We start from the raw sequence: 15542 nt of genomic DNA on the forward strand, positions 1-15542 counted from the left end.
GGGACAATGCTTTCATCGGTACAAATTGCTTTAAAAGGTGTTATTGCGTTCTTGTATTTGTTGCGTGCATGATCAATCACTAATGAAATTTGTCCAGGGGTGATTGGCTTCTTCTGGTTGGTGAACAGAAATGTAGCATTCCGAGAATGGTACAGAATCTGTTCCTTGTCATCAAGTGGCCAAAGATTGGTGACCAATGTTCCTCTATGGTCAAATGGTGATTCCTTGTCATTAGCATTACAATTGCCAAAAATATATATAGTTCAGGTACTGTGACATCAATCCATCTCTGCAGTCTCGAATGTGTCCGTAGATCCGTGTTCAGCACAAAAAAGTTGTGGAATTGGTTTATGTGAAATATTATTTTCATCATAATATTTGTATCCAGAAAATACTGGAAATAATCTAATTCCGAATCATTCGGTCTCAGTTCATTTGGATTCAAACCCGATGAAAAATCGTCAAAAGGATCTACAGTAGGCGTAAAAGAGTCGGAAGCCAGTCTCTTTCTACATCCTCGACACGTCGATTTCTTCGGGGCACTGCAGGTCGCGACAAAGTGTCAGCGACAACTTCAGTCACGTTGTCTGCAGTGTGTGCGCCGGCGCTGGTGCCAGGCGGCTGCAAAAAAATAGTGATTTAATAAAATAAAAAAATAAAAAAATGTGTTTTACTACGTATGTATTGGGTTTTTCATATGGTAACACTAGCAGCATTCATGAATTGTCTGACGAATGACTTGTATCCATGGTCATGAAATAAATTTAAAAAAAAATTAACTGTCAAAAACAAAATCACATGTGTTCTGTTTAGTAAACAACCGGCTGATAAACAAAATGTTGTAAGTAGTATCTATTTAATTATGTTCGTAAACAAAGTACGAGTAAGTCTGATGCTAAAACTCGGAAACTACTAACGAGTTTTAGATCGAATTAATAACGTTAAATCATCATTTGTTGTTTCAGTATTACGGTGATGTATATTATTTACGAGGGATTGCGGCTAAATGAAAAATATCAAAAGAAAAGGTAAACTTTAAGGTTTTTACTAGAATAAATGTACTAATATTTATTTACATCTTCCGGTATATTCCGATACATTGAGCTATTATTACTACGTGTATCTTAACACACGCCGGTTCGGCCCGCCAGCGACGTTGAGTACCTATAAATTACCTAAAATCCCAGGTATTTATCATAACAAGTCATCGTCGGCGGCGGCACTTTTTTCAACTTCACAAGCAAAAGGTAATGATTTCAATAAGTTGAAATCCCATTGTAGGTGGCTTAGCTCGTTAGTCAAACAATACAGCAATTGAACAAAATATGTCATGTTTACTATCTAAAAGTACCTACTCTTTGTTGTGCCGAAACTGATAAGAACTGCAGCTGTGTGTTTTTTTTTGTTTTCTTGTCAGCCTTGGCCCCGAGCACATGTATTGTGTTTTTGCTCGGACTACTGTCATACGAAGGTATAGGTAATTCCACAAAAGTTGAGGTGGATGATAAAATTCTAACACTTTTAACTTTTAACTTTGTTTCGTGTTGTTGATCAACATAGAAATTGTTGCCTTTTTATTTAGATTTTCGTTGAATTTCATTTCGGGTGCAACAATAAATGTTTCCTTGCATATTTTAAAGTATTTTAGTTTATTTTCGGAACGAAGTGCTATGATATTTAATTTTTTTCGCTCATTTAGCACCGTAGCACGGTAGTTTTTCAAATTTATTTTGGTTGACAGTTGACAGACAAGTTTTTTTGAAGGTGCGTTCGGAAACGTGCATATATTTTGGTTATGACTCAGATTGTACAACAAATTGTAACAATTTTATTTGGTAATTGCACAATTCTTTGCGGTTTTTAGTATTTAATAATTTAAATTCAATACAGTAAATTGGATTTGTTTTTTGGCACTCAACCCTAGGTTTTTCAAAATATTTTTTTTAATTGTTTTTTTGTAACTTAAACTCGTAGGAGTAAAGTATTTCGGTTTTTTTTTTGGGTGATAGATTAGATAGGCAATTTCAATCTTCTCATTTTGGTTATTTCGGTTTTTATTATGGCATGTTATGGTTGTGAACATAAGTTTTGGTAGGTTTTTTTAATGAGGTTAACGCCCTCCCCTACTCAATTACGTTTCGTTTCGCGGTTGTTCGTGAAGAGTGTTGGATATTAATGGTAAAATATCCAATCACGACTCATGTTCGGAAAGTGGTGGACAGAATGTGACTGCTTCCACTACGATTTTTTTTGGTATGAGAGAGGCATGGAAGGTATGAATGCGTGAGGTATGGTAAACACGGAAGATATGATGTATGGATACTTTATATGCGTGATGTATGTTAGGGGCGACACAACCTGGCTCACTTTTAGGTTTGAGCGGTCCTTAACATGGCCAAATTGGGTGTTCTGTAGTAGGTGGGTATCGGGTGCTTACCACACCCGAGCACGGTTTGTGCATTTTTGCGTATTTGTGGCTACGCAGTTTGGTCGGTTTGGGTGGAGAGCCAGCAGTCACCCATTTTCAGGGGCTGTTTTTTTGTTTCGGGCTCTCATTTTTTTTGGGCCATATCGACCGCGGTACACCGATTTGGTGGTACTTTTTTGTGATTATCGTGCTGGCGGGTCCAACGGCCATTTTTTTCGGGGTTGGAACGACACACGGAGTTTGTTGCCACGTCTTTACCCGACTTCGTACGAAGAAGGGTAATGTTTTGTTTAGCCTACTACAGACATGCAATTGTTTTGTATTTTTTTTTTAGTTTAGCTACAGCCAAATGGTTGTAGGTATGGTTTTGGTTTTGATTTTTTTTTGCCAGGGTTAGGTGAGAACCACACCTGCGAGGGGTTGAGTGCAAATTTTATAGATTTTGGGGTCTCGTCGTCAACGTATTTAGTTTTTTTGGTATTTTGAGGGAGAGTTGGCACAGATTGGTGTGTCCAATTCAACCATACATAGTTTTTTGGTTCATTTGTTTTTTGGTTTGTTCACCTGAAGGGTTGAGACAAGTAGGTGTCGTCAACCTGTAGGGCTGTAACAATGATTTTGGTTTGTTTTGGAAGTTTATAGTCTATAGACTATAACTTTGATTTCGCCCGGTCTAGCTGAGTTTTTTTTGGGAATGCTGAACATCGGTCCTGGCGGTTGGTTTTTTGGCTTACTCAGCACAACAAGCTTTATTGCAAGTTGCACCAAGGGCGGCTCACTCCGCGCCTCTATCGCCGCGCTACAAGTACATGCGAGCGGCCGCGAGTTCGCGGCCTATTCAGTGGTTGCCACGCGCTCTCGCGACACGCACGCGCGCACGCTAAGCGTTCTTTGAAAGATATTATTTATAGTTGTTGTTTATGTAAATAATGTCTAAAAACAAAGCTAAAAGATACTGTATTGCAGCGGGTTGTAGTAATAGTGACAGAAATCCCAGTCACTCGTTTTTTTTGGTTCCAAGTGGTCAGAAAAATTCAGAAAGGTAAGAAAGTCTACTTACTTATACCGGCTTTAATTTAATATTCTAAGAATCAAGTAAAATATTCATATTGTTCGCGTGTTATGATACAGATGTTTACCAAAACCACAGAATATATAAAAGTACAACCAAAACATGGCAAAATTCTAGCGCTATCTCACTCACACTTCAAACATTGCCGCCCGTCCCTCGTAGGCAAAGGCGCTGCCTAACTTTAGACAAATATTATTTATTGAATTACAGGTTTAATATGCCTACGTATTTGCCTAAATTTCATAGGATTTAGGTAATTCACTTGCCTGAACTAAAACTAGATGCCTGCATTACCTACTAGATAGCGCCGCGCCGCGCGCCGTGCGGTAGCCCAGCAAGTACCAACAAGCTGGCAACAAGGCAACATAGTGCAAGAGCCGGACTACAAATTTATGCAAATACAATATTAATATTAAAAAATGCTTAAGTTCCAGAAAATGGGGAATGAAGGGGGAGGGGTTAGGGATGTTGACGCGGCTGAACCCATTTTGATGAAGTGTGATATATAGACAGTTTGAGGCCCAAAAAAAGATTTAAGATATTTTTTATTATTGAAAATCACATCAAAGTGTTTGCTTGTTTTTAAATACCTTTTGGTATAATTTTGTAGATTTTGGGGGATTTTTTTTTGAGATTTTGCAGTCTCGAACTTGCGTCAGGTTTTTTTGATTCTATTTTTTTGGTAGGTTTAGTTTTCTTGCCTTCAGATTTTGTTTTCTTTTTTTGATGAAAGTCGCTGAGGACAGCGAGCGGTTCACCTACGTTGAACCTTAAATCGGGAAGGGGGGTATTGTAACGTAGCAGATTTTTTGATAGTCGTAATTAAATATTTTGGATAAATTTAATTTTTGAATGAAACACTTCCTTCTCGTTCATTGCATTATCTGTTGCACTTCAAATGCACATATTTATGTTTATCTGTTGTAGGGTTGCCATACAACAAGTATTATTCGAGATTGTAGGTATTTTGGCTGTCATTCCAGAAAAACTTTGTATTATTTTGATATAGTTTAAGTATTGATTTTTGGAATATATAATATTTTAGAAACATGATAACAAATGTTATCATAGGTTTTTTAAGGCTGTTCTGGAATGACATTTGTTGGGTTTTGTTTACTTCAAGGTCTGATACAGAAACTGGAGTAATTTTCATTTAATTAATTAGAGTATTTTATTGTTCATTCGTTTGCCACCCGGCTTTTGTTTTGGGTCCTTTAAATTCGAGATCATTCAGTGCGGCGTTCTTTCTGTGACGAGATCCTCTTGAATAGTGATCGGACGGCCGTATAAGGGCCTGGAGCCCGGCATGCCACGTGCTGCCGTGGCGTTCCATATTTTGTGTGGTGCGTTCTGTCAGTCTGAGTAAGTAGATTTCATTGTGAGCTTTTGATATTTCCATGGCGTGAAACGTGGAGAGATTCTTAACCATAAATTGGTTTATTTCCAGCTGGCAGAAACATGCTAAGGGTGGGAGTGCTCCGTGGAGATCCTCGGTCTGCAGTCTGCAGGTCTCCGGTGAGCTCGCTTACATTTTTTGTTATAGTTTTATCACAGTGTGTGAGGGCACTCGACTAATGTGACCAATTTATTTGTTACATAGGAGTCGGGCAGAAGTAAAGAATTAAAGAAGTAAAAGCTTTTAACAATTTTGATGTGCAAGGAAACTTTCTTTGGCGTTACTGGCGCAAGGTGCCTTTGGACCTTGTTTTCGTATGGAAGGGTCAGCCCTGTCCACGTGGCGAGGGGCGTCAGCACCGGAGTCCGGGAGCAGCCGGCTCATCCCTGACAAGGTGTGTCTCCTGCCCGTTTACTGCCGGTAGTGCTGTGTAATTCAGGTTTTTAATTTCTGTGTAAAGTAATTTCTGATTTCATTTATTTTGAGAATTCTGGTGCATAACTTTAGCTAAATTCATATTTAGTTTTTGTAGAATAAATGGTTGTAAGAAACCTTTTCCTGGACCCTCTTAAAGCGGCCCAGCTTTACCACTGAGCGTAGTTCATATTTTTATATGGTGTCGAATTTAGTATAACGCACTAATTTCTGTTTAGGCAAGAATTAGCTTATATTTAATAAAGTTATAAAATGTTATCTTGTTTAATTTTGTTTCTCCTCTAGCTTTCCTCCAGCAAGTATAGAGACACCATTTTGTTTTATTATAAATTTTGTGCTAACGTGGGTGTATTTACTTTGAACTAGCCGGAGCTTCCCATTCCATTTTATTTACCCCCCACCAAATACACCACCGTTACACTTCCGATCACTATGCAAGAGGATCTCGTCACAGAAAGAACGCCGCACTTTGTTTTGTTTTATTATAAATTTAGTGTAACGGTGGTGTATTTGGTGGGGGGTAAATAAAATGGAATGGGAAGCTCCGGCTAGTTCAAAGTAAATACACCCACGTTAGCACAAAATTTATAATAAAACAAAAGCTAAATGGTGTCTCTATACTTGCTGGAGGAAAGCTAGAGGAGAAACAAATTAAACAAGATAACATTTTATAACTTTATTAAATATAAGCTAATTCTTGCCTAAACAGAAATTAGTGAGTTATACTAAATTCGACACCATATAAAAATATGAACTACGCTCAGTGGTAAAGCTGGGCCGCTTTAAGAGGGTCCAGGAAAAGGTTTCTTACAACCATTTATTCTACAAAAACTAAATATGAATTTACCTAAAGTTATGCACCAGAATTCTCAAAATAAATGAAATCAGAAATTACTTTACACAGAAATTAAAAACCTGAATTACACAGCACTACCGGCAGTAAACGGGCAGGAGACACACCTTGTCAGGGATGAGCCGGCTGCTCCCCGGACTCCGGTGCTGACGCCCCCTCGCCACGTGGACAGGGCTGACCCTTCCATACGAAAACAAGGTCCAAAGGCACCTTGCGCCAGTAACGCCAAAGAAAGTTTCCTTGCACATCAAAATTGTTAAAAGCTTTTACTTCTTTAATTCTTTACTTCTGCCCGACTCCTATGAAACAAATAAATTGGTCACATTAGTCGAGTGCCCTCACACACTGTGATAAAACTATAACAAAAAATGTAAGCGAGCTCACCGGAGACCTGCAGACTGCAGACCGAGGATCTCCACGGAGCACTCCCACCCTTAGCATGTTTCTGCCAGCTGGAAATAAACCAATTTATGGTTAAGAATCTCTCCACGTTTCACGCCATGGAAATATCAAAAGCTCACAATGAAATCTACTTACTCAGACTGACAGAACGCACCACACAAAATATGGAACGCCACGGCAGCACGTGGCATGCCGGGCTCCAGGCCCTTATACGGCCGTCCGATCACTATTCAAGAGGATCTCGTCACAGAAAGAACGCCGCACTGAATGATCTCGAATTTAAAGGACCCAAAACAAAAGCCGGGTGGCAAACGAATGAACAATAAAATACTCTAATTAATTAAATGAAAATTACTCCAGTTTCTGTATCAGACCTTGAAGTAAACAAAACCCAACAAATGTCATTCCAGAACAGCCTTAAAAAACCTATGATAACATTTGTTATCATGTTTCTAAAATATTATATATTCCAAAAATCAATACTTAAACTATATCAAAATAATACAAAGTTTTTCTGGAATGACAGCCAAAATACCTACAATCTCGAATAATACTTGTTGTATGGCAACCCTACAACAGATAAACATAAATATGTGCATTTGAAGTGCAACAGATAATGCAATGAACGAGAAGGAAGTGTTTCATTCAAAAATTAAATTTATCCAAAATATTTAATTACGACTATCAAAAAATCTGCTACGTTACAACACAGTTACATTAACTAATCGCAATAAAACGAATGAATGAGTAAATGTCAAAATTCAAACAAAATACTTGAAAGAACCATTAGGTATGTCACATTCAGTTTGCTGTTAAACTTGCAATCGGTACGAACAAGTAACACTATTTTCAGTATTTTCAACTGTCATTACTTGACGTGTCTGCGTGGCCTCAAATCGTTCACTAGTGTAGTACTTAAGTGGGTTTGGTACCTATGTTAGTTTCTAGCCAGTTTATCAGAATTCTATTGATGATTCTCTGTATTTACAGAAAGGCACAAGTGGAAGAATTTTCTGCAAAACCGGTACCGTCAATACATATCTATAACCAACCGGCGGTTTGCGGTGACCGGAAAACACCATCGGCGAGCATAAGAATACCAGGGTGGCTAGCCGAATGGCACAATCGCTCACGAAACGCTCACGAAACGAAGCGCTAGTAGATATCTATCTCTATCGCGCTTGCGTATTGGCGCGACAGAGCCAGCGGCGTATCGCTTTCGTTTGGCGTCGGAGAAATGCCATTCGGCTACGGGGCCTGGCTCTAACGAAAGAGATGTAGGCGGATCGTCAGACTGGATTTTTGCCCTATAAGTTTTGACAATTCTAAAGTTGGAAAAGTGATGCTTATATGAAATGAGATATATTTACAAGCATATTCGTAAAATATGGTGAAAAGTTAGAACGTGCTTTAGGTATAAATTAGGTATTTGTATATTTTTACTTGTAATTTTCGAATATTGAATTAAAGTACAAGGATTAAGTTTCGTCGTTCATAATATGTATAAATCTTTATACTATTAAGTTTTTAGAAATTTTTGATTTGTGCTTCTTTGTCAAACTAAAATTTACTTGGCATTTTGTCGATATTGAATTAAAGTTTGAAAAATCCACAATAATATCTTTAAATGTATAGTAAGAACATGTGGGAAAAAAGGTAGAAAAAATAGTTTTGTGCTTTAAAAGTAATATACTTTTTTTTACCTGTAAGGCCCAATATTGAATTAAAGTCCGTAGAGATAAGTCTCATAGTGCAAAATAATATATGCAGCCATATAATAAAAACGTAGAAATATCTGCTATGTGCTTGCATGATAATAAAGATATTAGTAAAAACTATTTTATAAGGCGCGAAATTCGTTGGTGCGCTTAGCCGTACCGTGCCGGCGGCGCGCGGGAGCCGGTTCGCTGACCTCTCCCCGTCCCCGGCTCTTCCTCATTACCCGTTGTAGGCCCACAAGTTCATGTTTTAAATTATTATTTGTTTTTTCCACGTACCCGGGATGGTTAAAGGTTCGGTAAATTTAATTTAATAATAATTTCGTAGCACTTGTAAGTACTGGTCGATCTATGTTTTTCTTGTATTGATTATTAAAAATAATGCATCCAAATATTCCAAAACTTAAAAAGTAAATGTTAAACTATTTATTAAAATTGTATTAACGTAAGTATTTAGGTTAGTGAGTGAATTGTGAAGAAAAACATATTTATAAGTAATTTAAAACTTCCTATCAAAATAAAACTTAATGCGTCAGCTAAATAAAATAAAAATAAAAATTGTAAAATCTACCTTTGTGATTTTTTTCATTTTTTTTAAAGTTATTGTTCAAAAGTTAGGGGGACGCACTTTTTTTTCCTTTAGGAACGATTATATCCGAAAATATTAATACATATTATCAAAAAACGATCTTAGTAAACCCTTATTCATTTTTAAATACCTATCCAACAACAGATCACACGTTGGGGTTTGAATGAAAAAAAAATCAATCAGGCCCCACTTTACATGTAGGGGGGGTACCCTAACAAAACATTTTTTTCCCACTTTTTATTTTACCACTTAGTAGTATATATTTGGGAAGTTTAAACCACTTTCATTTCGTTCGAGCGATTCTCGCTCAAACTCATTCCAGTGGTCTAAACTCCCAAATACATCCTAACCCTCAAATATCTGGGCAAGAATTGTATCATCATCGTTAGGAAGTTTAAACCACATCGATATCCTTTCGCGATAATAGTTGTGTTTAAAATCACTTCATACCGTTCGAGCGTTTCGCGGCCAAAGCAGGCATATTAATCGAGTTGACAATGTAAGTCATCATTATGGATTAACATTTCATTATAACAAGACGTTGCTAACTAACGAGTATTTACTATGAAGTTTGTTAAGCAACCTCAAACCCTTCGGTTTGACATACTAGCTTCAAACTGTTCAAAACAGAATTCTTATCATGGAAAACTTTTACCGAATTCAATCCGTTGCGTCATTTGTGGACCATCTAATTGTGGAAAGACCAATCTAATGATAGGTCTTCTTTTACATGAACAAGGAATTCGTTTTCAAAATGTGTATGTGTATTCAAAAACTCTTTATCAACCTTTATACAACTATCTAGAAAAAGTGTTGTCATTGGTTCCCTCAGTAAATTATTTCAAATATCGCGAAAATGATGAAGTCGTGAGTCCTCAGGATGCAGCTAATGACTCTGTATTCATATTTGATGACGTTGCATGTGAAAATCAAAATAATATAAGGGATTACTTTGCGATGGGACGACACAAAAACATTAATAGTTTTTACTTGAATCAAACCTACAGCAAAATACCTAAACAGTTAATAAGAGATAATGCAAATCTGATTATTTTGTTTAAACAAGACGAAATTAATTTACGACATATTTATGATGAACACGTCGGAACTGATATGCGATGGAACCAGTTTAGAGATATGTGTGCCACTGTATGGAACCAACCGCACAACTACTTAGTAATAAATAAGGATTGTGCGAAGAATTCAGGATGCTATAGATCGGGTTTTGATACATTTATTATTTTAGATGAATGTATTTAGAATGCCGCAATTACATTACACCGCCATTTCTTCATATAATTCCAACGAGGTTGCATCGTAATGAACGAAGAGAAGAATTTAAAAGAGAAGCTGCTTCAGTCAGCTGAGGCTGTAAAGAGAAAAGTTAAGTTAATTCGTAACATCAAAACGGCCAATGAAATGACATTAGAGTCAGTTTTAAAACCAATAACAGAACCTCTCAATGAGATGGTTAAAAGTAATAAAAAAAGTAACTTTAATAATGAAAATAATTACCTTAGCGACGAATTTAAGACTGATGATACAGACTGGAAAAACTCAATTAAGCGATTGAAATTCAGCCCTGAGGCCAGTGATAAGGAAAGTACTACTCACACCGTTGGTGTGAATTCTACGATCTCTAAAAGTAGAGACGTTTATGATGGAAGCAACGCCTCTTTAGATGACAGTATTAATAGCGAGGAATCAGCTGATGAGTTCTCTTTTAAGACTTCTGATTCGATAGATTCTCCCGGAGATGATAATAGTGATGGTAACATTTCGTATAATTTGGAGAATATCCCTTTTGGCGTACACAAAGAACGTGGTAAAATTATGCTCGGATCGCATGTGGTAGCGCTTGATAATAACAGTATAGTAATTAGCGGAAAAACTTACAATTTAACCCCGGGTTTGAAGGAATTATTATTTACAAAAGTGCCTGAACTTGAAGTTATAACTGAAGAAGATAAACTTAATTATAAGTTACTGCTATTAGAAACGAATGCACACAGGCGTGACTTTAATCCAAATAAACCTATAAAAAGCAACAAAGGTAGAAAATATTTACAAATCATAAGGCCTATGTTTAAATATACTAAAGAACGTTTAAAAAGTAATGGGAGTAATGTCCAGGGACAAGGGCTCCCAACTATGAAAAAGGTAACCAATAATATTTCATACGTTTATTGGGATGATCCAAATGAGTTAGTTGAAAGATTAAAGCTACTTATTGCATCCCGGGATGCTGGTAATACAGGGTTAGATAACGAAATAATATCTATAATTGAAGAATTGAAAGAATCAGACATATTGAAAGATATATAATGACCTAACGATACTTTAGATCCGCAGTCAATCTTAATCTTTTAATAAAGCATGATACATAGCAAAATGAACATTGATAAATTTGGACACCATGTACATAAACGCTTACGAGTATTAGAATTTTCGGAATTTGGCGAAAGGGCACTAATTCGCGCTGATAATGGCGATTTTGATTTACAATCGTCTCGACTGAAAGGTGTTAATACACCTGTGCTGTCTACTGATGGTGTAAACAAACAATATGTTGATCAACTCTTTAGTGGCACTTACAAAAAAAGTAAATTGGATTCTTTGCTTGAAACTATAAATTCACAAATTCATAGCTTGCAGCGCCAGTTGAACTTGAACTTTTATACAAAAAAGGAAACTGAGGGTATTTTGAGCAGACTCAGTAATGGAAAAGAACCAAATAGTAAATGAAATTCATAGGTCTGCTCGCAAAAATTTTGCGCGGCGTTCAGTTGTACTAAAAGGCATAGATGATTTGTGGCAAGCAGATTTACTGGATTTACAAAAATTTCATAATATTAATAAGGGTTATAAGTACGTTTTGGTTGTCATTGATACATTTTCAAAATACATATGGGGAATTCCGATGAAATCTAAGACCAAATTTGAGACCAAAGACGCTTTTAGGCAACTAATTGACACTGCAAAACGCAAACCTAAACATCTACAGACAGATTTGGGGAAAGAATTTTACAATACTGAATTTAAAAATTATTTGGAATCCTTGCAGATAAACCATTATTCAACCTATTCAGTTAAAAAAGCATCAATTGTAGAAAGGGTTATAAAAACTTTAAAAGGCAAACTGTATAAATATTTTAGTTTTGTTGGCAATTACAAATGGTTTGGAAAACCTTTACATGATATTGTGAATTCATATAATCATACATTTCATCGCACAATAAGGTGTAGACCGATAGATGTTGATTTCCATAAAGAGTCTGAAATAAAATCTATACTAAACAAACCTCGCTCATACCTACAAACAAGGGCCAACAAATTCAGTGTAGGGGATTGCGTACGTATAAGCAAGTACAAAGGCGCTTTTCATAAAGGTTATACGCCTAATTGGTCTACAGAATTATTTACAATAAAACAAGTTAAGAATACTATACCCGTTACATATTACTTAGAGGATCAACGAAAAAATTCAATATTAGGCACCTTTTATGAACAAGAGCTGCAAAAACAAAGTATCCTAATGTTTATCTTATAGAGAAAATAATGAAAAGAAAAGGCAACAAGCTATACGTTAAGTGGTTGGGTCTTAGTACAAGCGAAAATAGTTGGATTGAGCGCAGTGCTGTTGTATAGAGGTAAATCTATTTATAATACTGATGCGAATGTTACTTTATCACTAGTTAACTGACTATGAAAGGAAGAGGACTTTTAAATAGTGCCATTAATAATCTTCCATTTGAACTACACATACCTGGGTACAATTATTGCGGCCCTGGAACTAAATTACAAGAACGCTTAAGACGGGGTGATAAAGGTATCAACGGGTTAGATTCAGCTTGTATGCAGCACGATATTGCTTACGACAAATATTCACGTATAGAGGATCGACATAAGGCTGATTTAGAACTTTATAAAATGGCTAAGCGACGTATGAATGCAAAAAACGCTGGGAAAGGAGAAAAACTGGCGTCATGGCTGGTTAGTAAAGTTATGAAATCAAAAATTAAGACAGGGGCAGGTGTTAAGTCATTTAAGCACTTAGTTACAAAAATACGTAGCGAATTAAAGAAAAAAAAGAATGGAAATATCATAAGCAGTGCTTATACAGCTGCGAAGAAAATATTTCCTAACACAAGTCGTATGCGGATACCTCGTATAATACCTATTCCAAAAACTGGAGGCATATTACCGTTGATTCCTATATTCGCGGGATTATCGGCTCTGGGTTCTCTGGCAGGCGGCGCGGCAGGAATAGCTAAAGCTGTAGGAGACTATAAAGCGGCAAGAAATAAACTAGCGGAATCTGAACGTCACAACAAAATGATGGAATCCATAGCGTTGGGCAAAGGATTACATATAAAACCGTACAGAAATGGCAAAGGACTATGCTTAAAAACCTCAAAAAACTAAATGGTAGGTTACCCAGTCGAGCTCTCACAAATGTCGATATTATCAACAATTCAACGGGTATACCTTATTTTAGAGGAGTGTTTATGAGAGACCGCTTACCCAAACTTCCTAAGCGTAGAGAATGCGCGATAATTAACTTAGACGAATCAAAAAACCAAGGAACTCACTGGGTAGCCTATGCAAAGGATAAAAAATATTGTGAATATTATAATAGCTTCGGCGATATTAAACCGCCATTAGAGTTGATAATATATTTGAAAAGATTTGATATTTCATATAATTATAGGCAGTTCCAACAATTTAATACTGTAAATTGTGGTCATTTATGCTTAAAATATTTAAAACAATTTTGGCAGAGGCGTTTAAATTGTTAACACTAATAAAAAAAATGTCATTTACACGATGTCTTTCACTTTATCCATAACGGGAACCTCCTCTAGTCTTACAACAAATTATTCGCCTGAACTTCAATTGGACGGTGAATACGAATGTGGTCTACTGTATTTATCTACGTTTAATTCAATACCTAACATAGATAGTCGAAATTGCAAATTTTACTACGGTGAGGGTGAAGTATTGGAGATACCAGAAGGCTCTTATGAACTCCAGGATTTAAACGATTATTTAAAAACACATGTTCAAGGCTGTTCTTTTAAACTTTTGTGTAATAATAATACTCTAAAAACATCTATTTTTTGCTCTAAGAGCATACATTTTGGTGGCGATAACTCCATAGGTAAACTACTAGGTTTCGGTAATGAAACTGTTCCTGCGAATATATTAATGGAATCTCCATTTCCAGTGTCCATTCTATCGACGACTATAGTTCGAATCGAATGTGATATCATTAGTGGATCATTTATCAACGGAAAACCGAGCCATATAGTTCATGAATTTGTACCTAATGTGCCTCCAGGGTATAGAATAATAGAGACGCCTAAAAACGTTATTTATTTTCCCGTCACTCAAAATACTTTAAGTTCTCTTAAAATAAGACTACTAGATACCAACAACCAATTGATAAATTTACGCGGAGAAGAGATTCAAATATATTTACACCTGAGAAAAAAATGATTGATTTCAATAAAACAGCAGTGAACCGTGATAAATCAGGCAGTACCCTTGGTGCTATCAAGAAAAGAAGACCGAAAAGCAGGCTCACTAGTGAAAATATTTTGTTTCTCAGATCAATCGGTTTACTAAAATGAGCATTCTGGACTTAGCAAACTCCTTTAGCTATGATAACTCAATCGAAAGTTATGAATACCACTCGTACAAACCTTACGTTACAAGTTTTAATTTGAACGATGAAATTCGCATACCCATCAATCAGCAAGATATGTACGTGTTGCCTTCAGCTAGCACATTATACATAGAAGGTACTATTACAGTGATGAACAGAGAAACAAAACAACCCGTGTCGAGCGTCCTGTTTACCAATAACCCTGTCCTCCATTTCTTTCAAGACATTCGATACGAACTGAATGGAATTGAAATAGACAAAATAAAAAATGCAGGAATCACAACAACAATGAAATCTCTTTTATCCATGAGTGAACATGAAGCGAGAATGGCAAAGTCGTGGGGTGGGACATAAAAGGTACTAAAGTTACCCAAGGTTTATTTTCTGCTTCTATACCATTAAACAAAATTTTGGGCTTTGCTGAAGACTACAACAAAATTATTATTAATTGCAAACATGAACTTATACTTTTACGCTCTAACACTAACTTGAATAGCGTTAAATTGAACCCAAATGAATATATAGACAATGTTACTTTATCAAAAGTGGTATGGCGTATGCCTCATATTAAGGTTTCCGATCGGGAAAGACTGAATCTTCTTAAATATGTGGAAAAAGATCGTGCAATACAAATTGCGTTCAGAAACTGGGACCTCTTCGAATATCCACTGCTGCCAAAAACTTCCAAGCACTCTTGGGCTATTAAAACTTCATCTCAAATCGAAAAACCTCGGTATGTTATAGTTGGTTTGAAAACTGGTAGGAAAAATGCGTCCGACAAAGATATAACACATTTCGATCATTGTAACTTGAGAGAGGTTAAAGTTTTCTTGAATTCTATATATTATCCTTATGAAAATTTGAATGTTAGTTTTTCCGATGAGAAGTATGCTATATTATACGAGCAATATTCTAAATTCCAACAGTCCTACTATAATCGTAGTCAGGCACCCTTGTTAAATCCTTACGATTTCAAAGAAA

At 36.2% G+C, this 15542-nt stretch overlaps 1 long non-coding RNA gene across 1 annotated transcript; it reads right to left on the reverse strand.

Annotated features, from left to right (window-relative positions):
• Positions 1 to 5992: 5992 nt before the first annotated feature.
• On the reverse strand, positions 5993 to 7110 carry LOC125235748. Its single transcript, XR_007178130.1, has 3 exons — positions 6722 to 7110; positions 6569 to 6636; positions 5993 to 6483 (listed from the first exon to the last, which is right to left on the reverse strand). It is a non-coding gene; the product is annotated as an uncharacterized LOC125235748 (long non-coding RNA).
• Positions 7111 to 15542: the final 8432 nt, after the last annotated feature.

The sequence above is a fragment of the Leguminivora glycinivorella genome, chromosome 18 (assembly GCF_023078275.1).
Source record: "Leguminivora glycinivorella isolate SPB_JAAS2020 chromosome 18, LegGlyc_1.1, whole genome shotgun sequence".
Taxonomy (NCBI): Eukaryota; Metazoa; Arthropoda; class Insecta; order Lepidoptera; family Tortricidae; genus Leguminivora; species Leguminivora glycinivorella.